This window comes from Tupaia chinensis, unplaced genomic scaffold (assembly GCF_000334495.1).
Source record: "Tupaia chinensis unplaced genomic scaffold, TupChi_1.0 Scaffold000018_1, whole genome shotgun sequence".
In the NCBI taxonomy this organism is placed as follows: domain Eukaryota; kingdom Metazoa; phylum Chordata; class Mammalia; order Scandentia; family Tupaiidae; genus Tupaia; species Tupaia belangeri.
This window is the reverse complement of record NW_006159448.1, coordinates 19,827-27,211: the sequence shown is the minus strand read 5'-3', so window position 1 is coordinate 27,211 and position 7,385 is coordinate 19,827.

Genomic DNA, 7,385 nt, shown 5'->3' with positions numbered 1-7,385 from the left:
AGGATCATGCATTGCAATAATGACATTTCAGACGATGGCACATAGGTACTACATGCATGTGTAGCTATATGTGCATATACCCACAGTGGTCTCAGGGTTACAATGGAGCTGACGGTTTCCCATGATGTCACAGTGAGTGTGACTTTGTAGGGACACATATTCGTGTGTCAGTGGTGACGCTGGTCCAACCTACTGTGTGGCCAGTCATGGAAGCCTAGCACATGCCATTGTGTAGACGTAATCCTTGATCGCGATGACAGATTCACGTATTCAGCCCATGATGCTTCTCAGCTTTGTTTTAAAGCGTACCCCTCCTCGGGACGAGCAGTTGACGTAGTGGCTATGTCGCTGGACTCCCTTGTAGTCGACCGCAGTTCGAGTCCTGGACGCGGTGGCTTAAACTCATGCCTGGCGTGTGTGCGTGCGTGCCCAAGATCCCAAGAGGAGAATGGAGGAGAAGGGATTGCGGTGTGACCATCCCCACTGGGGGGTGATTTCTCAATTCCTGTCTCTCTGTGTCTCTCTGTCTGGCGAGCACACACATATGTCCTATAACAAAAACTTCTCCAAAAAAAAGAAAAGAAAAAAGAGTATACTGTGTACCCCTTCTCCTTATAAGCTCAACATAGAACATGATGCCACAGCAGGGCAGCAGCCTCAGACAGCTCGTGTTCATAGTCTCTTTTTTTAAAGAATATTTTTCTTAATTTTTGCTGTAGTGTGCCCTCACTAGAGAGACAGAGAGAGACTGAGAGACAAAAAGCAAGAAATCACCCCTCCACGGAGATGGCCACACCACAATCCCTTCCCCTCCATTTTCCTCTCAGGATTTTGGACGCACACACACATACCACTGGCACGACTTTCAAGCCTCCAGGTCCAGGACTTGAACCACAGTAGATTACGTGGGAGTCCAAGGTCTTAACCACTACGCCATCTGCTGGGCCTACAGAATCTTCCGGTTCCCTCATTTTCTCTCGCCCTGGATTTTATCTCTGTTATTTTGTTTGCTGTGGCCCTTCCAGTGGGACAAAGCATTGAGGCAGGGGAGAGGGACGCCGACGGTCCTGCCCCGGGCCTCATGGTGGTGGCTCGCACGTGGTAAGTGCCACAGGTTGGAAGACTGGAGCCACATGGGAGGTCTGAGTTCCGCTCCTGGACCCCTGGGCTGACTCACTGGAAAGGCTGGGGTGGAGGATTGCAACCTGGGAAAACTACAAAGCATGCCAGTCTCTGCCTCCCTCCCTCTCCCTTTCTGTCATTAAAAAAAAGGAAAAAAATCCTGGCCTTGTGTAAGCCTGCCTAATAGTAAAAGTTTATAGAACAGAGACATAAAGAAAGAAAATATTTTTGGAACTACAAAATGTGTTTTTTAAAAGAATTATTTATGTAATCTAATTTTATGTATTATTATTTTTAATTGGACTGGGGCTGGGAAGAGTGAGAAAGCAAGCCACCAGGTCAGGACTTGAACCACGGTCACCCACGTGGGAGTTCAACGCTTTAACCACCACGCCACCTGCCATTTCCCGAATGTGTGTTTTAAGTTATTACAAGAGTCAAAAAGCTTTTTAAAAAATTATAGATGCATAAAGGAAAAGAATTACAGTATATGAAGGCTGCTTTATTACTGAAGAAAGAAAAAAATTGTAAGTTTAGGCAAAACATATTTAAAAATGTATGAAAGCTTACAACTGCGTTTATCAAATGTTCTTCTTTCGATAATAAATGTACGAAGGGTCCAGGGCTTATGAAGTCCGCGCCAGAGTGCAGTCACGTCTGGGTCCCCATGTCCACTCCCCACTCGCTCACAGACCCACTGGACCCAGCATGCTAGCTGCTCTACTAGGGGGTGTCTTCTTTTTATTTTGTGCCTTTTTTTTTTTTTTTTTAGGATTTTGCCATTGGGCATATGTGCTGGTAGAGAGAGAGAGACAAACACGCAGATAGAGAAAGGGACAAACCACGCACCCCGCGGGGATGGCTATACTGCAGTCCCCTCTCTATTCTCCTCTCAGGATTTTGGGCACGAGCACACGCACCTGGTGTGTTTCATAAGCCACCGGGTCTGGGACTGGAACTAGGGGAGTCGGCTGTGTGGAATACAGTGCCCTAAGCACCACACCACCTGCTGGCCCCTCACTGTGCCTTTTTTTAGGTTTAGGTAATTAGATGCAAAAACACTTGCCTTCACATTGCAATTACCCACAGTACTCAGGGCAGTGGCCTTGTCGGGTTTGTGGCCGGAAGTAATAGGCGACACCACAGAGCCTAGGCAGGTGTAGACGACCCCACCTTGGCTTGTTTGAGCACCCTGGGATGTTCACGCAGTGATGAAATTGCCCTCGATGCAGTTCTCAGAATGTACCACCATTATTAAGCAAGGCATTGTAATTCTCTTTCCTTTAGCGCTGTATGGAGGGGACCAGCAGGTGGCGTGGTGGTTAAGGCGCCAGACACTCCCACATGGCCGACCACAGTTTGAACCTGGGACCCGGCAGCTTGCTTTCTCACTTTCTCTCTCTCTCTCTCTCTCTCTCTCTGTCTCTGTCTGGTCAAATTAAAAAAAAATAAATGAATGAATAACTAAAAATTAAATAAATGATTGTTTTTTTAAAGAACTGTTTGGGTTAGAGAGCAAGTTAATGAAGACTTCCTAATTATAAAACAAATATATGTGGATTGAAGGTAATTTGGAAATTTCAGAAAAGGATAATGAGGAAAAAAGATTGCCCACAATTTTCCTAGAGACAACCACGATAAACCTTGTTATTTCCTTCTAGATTTTTACCATCGTAATAATGAAGAATGTTAAGCAGCAAGAACCTATCGAAGATAATCTAATAAACTCCCATGAATCCATCAGCTTTATTAAGCAAATTTTAACATTTTGCCATATTTGGTTAGACTCTCTACTTTTTAAAGGAATAAAACATACCACTGAAATGACTTCTCCCATCATCCCCAAGGACAATCATTCTCCTAAAATTGGTATGATTTCCAATCCTTCCTACCCTTGTTTTGAGAGAGAGAGAGAGAGAGAGATGATATATTCATAAAAAAAATTAACATTTTTTTTCTGAGAGGTTTTCACAACAGGGTGCGTATGCTTGCCAGAAAGAGAGAGAGAGACAGAGAGACAGAAAGTAAGAAATCACCCCCCCCAGGGGGGATGGCCATGCCGCAATCCCTTCTCCTCCATTCTCCTCTTAGGATCTTGGGCACGCATGCACATGTACCCAGCGTGAGTTCAAGCTACCGGGTCCAGGACTCAAACCGTGGTCGACTACATGGGAGTCCAGCGACATAGCCATTACACTAACTGGTGGTCTTAAGTTTTGGCTATCACAAATAAAGCTCTCACGAGAATCGATGTATTCTGGTTTTTAATTTTTTATTTCTCTGTGATTAACACCCAAGAGTGTAATAGCTGGGCCCTAAGGTAAGTCCATATTTCGCTTTATAGGCAACAAACAATTGTCCAGAGTGTCTGTGCCGTACCACAACCCATAGAAATGTCTGAGCGATCCAGCCTCTCTGCGTCTTTAACAGGATTTAGTATTACCACTATTTATTTGTAATGGCCAGAGGGTGCACGCTCTCTCTGGAGACAGACAGTAGGACAGAGAGGGGAAGCAAGCATGCCATAACTGGGCATGAACACACTGCAAGACCTTTACTGCCTTACTGCCTGCTGGGATTGGGGTATGCCCACACGCATGCCTGGTAAGGTTTTCCTGGGCTGGGATTCCAACTGCAGTCAGTTATGTAGGTTTTGACTCCCTCAACCACTAGGCGGTGAGGCTGGACCATAGGCATATATGAAATACGTATGTTCATATATTTCATTTCAATGTTTTGATAGGTATATAGTGGTATCTCATCATGGTGATCATTTGACTTTTCCTCAAGGCTAGCGATGTTGAACATGTTCGAATGTGCTTATTTACCTCTGTTTCTCCTGTTATAATATGTCCTTCATATCTTCTATCCATTCGCAAACTGCATTCTTTTGTTTGTACACTATTGAGGGTTTTTTTGGGGGGGAGAGGTTTTTGTGCTATAGGGCGCGTGCACTCGCCAGACAGACAGAGACAGAGAGACAGAAAGCGAGAAATCACCCCCCAGGCAGGATGGCCACGCCGCAATCCCTTCTCCTCCATTCTCCTCTTAGGATCTTGGACACGCACGCACACGCACCCGGCGTGTTTTAAGCCACCGGGTTCGGGATGTGAACCGCAGTCAACTACATGGGAGTCCAGCGACAGAGCCATTACGCTAACTGCTGGTCCCTACACTATTGGGTTTTGAGAGTTCTTTCTAGAGTTACAATACACAACCTTGGTCAGAAACGTAGTCTGTAAATCCAGTATTTTATCCCGGTCTGTACTTGTCTTTTTATTGAAGTCCAATTTACCAATTTTATGTTTATGACTTGTGTTTTTGGTACCCTGCCTAAGAATTCCTCACCAAGACCTGTGTTTTAAATTCGATGCCCCCACTCTTTTTTTTTTTTTTTTTTTTTTTGAGAATTACTTTGTTTAACATTTATTTACTTATTTTTATTTGACCAGAGAGAGACACAGAGAGAGTAAGTGTAAAAGCAAGCCACCAGGTCCGGAACTCAAACCATGGTCAACCACGTGGGAGTCCAACGCCCTTAATCACCACGCCACCTGCCGGCCTCTAAATGCCCTTTGAAACTCCCTTTCAGAATCCAGTCCATCTGCCACCATCAGCAATCCAGAATTCTTTTACAGGGGTTTTTAGCCAAGGTATGTCTCTCAACCAAACACCAGTTGATAAAAGGTTAAGGAGTTAACCCTCTTCTCCAGATCCCAAAGAAATCTTCAGAACAAAGTTCCAGGCACTGGAGGTAACATTTTGGTCTGGATGGTCTTCCCTGAGCAGCTCACATCATGTTTTTCAAAAGGAACAGCTCAGAGATGAGACAAGCCAGTTGTGTTAGACTTCCCTTGGGCTTGTTCTGTGCAAATACAGAGCCGTGGTCTTGGGGAGGTCCTGCTTCGCCCCAGTGTATGGCACAGAGAGGGGAGGAGAAATCTGTCTCTCCATGTGCTTTGAGACCTAGAGAATACCTCCTGCATTGGTAGACTACTTTCTGAACTCCGACCCCAAGGCCACAAACACAAGAAAATGCTGTTTCTAAACTACAGGTCACCAGAAGACTGTTTTATTATTTTGGAAGTCTTTGATAACTCAGAAACTTAAAAAACTTTTTTAAATTTCAGTCTATTTATTTACATTCATTCACGCCCCATCATTACAGCATACAGAATGAGATTTCCCATCCAGAATACACTGTATATTGGCTCAGTCAAGCACATCAACATATGTGTTATTGTCAACAAATAATTTTCCTTTTTATTTTTTTTTGGAGAGGTTTTTGCTATAGGGCACGTGTGCTCACCAGAAAGACAGAGAGAGACAGAGAGACAGAAAGCAAGAAATCACCCCCCAGGGGGGATGGCCACGCCGCAATCCCTTCTCCTCCATTCTCCTCTCGGGATCTTGGGCACGCACGCACATACGCTCGATGTGAGTTTAAGCTACCAGGTCCAGGACTTGAACCGCGGTCAACTACATGGGAGTCCAGCGACATAGCCATTATGCTAAGTGCTGGTCCCCCATTTCTTGTTTCCTGTATATTTTGCTTTTTTCCCATCCTACCTTTGTGGAAAATTCCACAGGGCTCCAATTGAAAGCCATCACCTTATGGGTTGCCATTTGAGTTTCTTCCATAAATCATCAGTTTTAAGAGTAACAAAATAGATATTTGACCTTGAGCACATGTCTTGATAGTTTTTAATTTTTTGTTTCTTTTGCAAAAGGACATGTGTGCTCACCAGAGAGAGTCAAAGAGAGAGGGACAGTGAGAGATGGCCCCGGGGGAAATGGCCACACTGCAATCCCTTCTCCTCCATTCTCCTCTTGGGATTTTGGACATGCATGCTCATGCAACCAGTGTGTTTCTCAAACTGCTGGGTCTGGGACTCAAACCACATAGTCATCCATGTGAGACCCAGCTGTCTTAACTACCATGCCACCAGCTGCCTAACTTGGTGCACATTTTGATCATTCTAATAATTCCCCGGAGAAATACTAACAAGCTTACACACTTCATATGTGCTTTCAATTCCTAAAATGTTTAAATGCAACAAACCATTTAGCTTCTAGTAGAACTAGGTGAAAAAAGCCAATTAATTATTTAGTGAAATTCGGTTGTTATAAGGGCCGGCAATTGGCAGGGTGGCTAGGGTGCTGGACTCCCACATGGTCAACTGTAGTTCAAGGTCTGGACCTGGCAGCTCGCTTTCTCATTCATTTTCCCTCTCTTGCACTCTCTGGTCAAATTAAAAAATAATAATAACAAATACAATTCAATAAAATAATCTTTAAAAAAACCTGGTCATTACCAAAATAAAGGAAAGGAAATCCTCTAATTCAGCTGTAAGATAACATTTTAGTCATGATTTTACATAGCATGTATAGACTTAGTTGGTTTGCCTGTATTTCATGAAATATATGTACTAACTCATTTCTATTAAAAAAAAAAAGCAGTTCATTTAAAATTCAAATTTTTATGGGGCCAGCAAGTGGAATGGTGGTTAAAGGCTCTGGATTTTCACATGGCCAACCACAGTTCAAGTCCCAGACCCGACAACTTGCTTTTTCATTTTCCTTTTCTCTGTGTGTGTGTCTCTCTCTAGTCAAATTATAAAACTAACAATAACAAATGGAATTAAGTAAATAAATATATATATTTTTTAATTTGAATTTTTCTTTCCAAAAAATGCACAATATTTCAATTTTCTAAACACCTTCAATTCATTGCCATTTTTTTTTCTGGATTAAAATATCTGAAACAATACAAAGGAGTAAGAAGCGATGCAGTATATCGGGTCACTGGGAAAGTTCTGATACATTTTTGCATAGAAATACATGGAAAAATATGTCATGACCTTCCCGACGGCCTAAGAGAACATGTTTGCTGACATCATTGCTGTGAAGAATTGATGGGACGGCTGGCCCCATGGCCTAGGAGTAAGAGGGCCAGATTCTACGTGGCCAGCTACACTGTTCAAATCCCAGCCTCAAAGGCTTGAAAACACGCTGGGCGTGTGAACCTGCACGTCTCAAATCCCAGCAGAACGGGGAATGGAGGAGAAGGGATTGCAGCATGAACATGCCCTTTTGGGGTGTTTCCTCCCACTTTCTCGCTGTTCTTTTTCTGGTGAGCACCTGCACCCTCTGGCCAAAAAAAGAAAAAAAAAACGATGGGAAAAGGAAGCATGCCCTGAGGCAGAGGGATGGAGCCAATGGCTTCCCAAAGTCCTTGGCAAACGACTCAGACCAGGCGTATG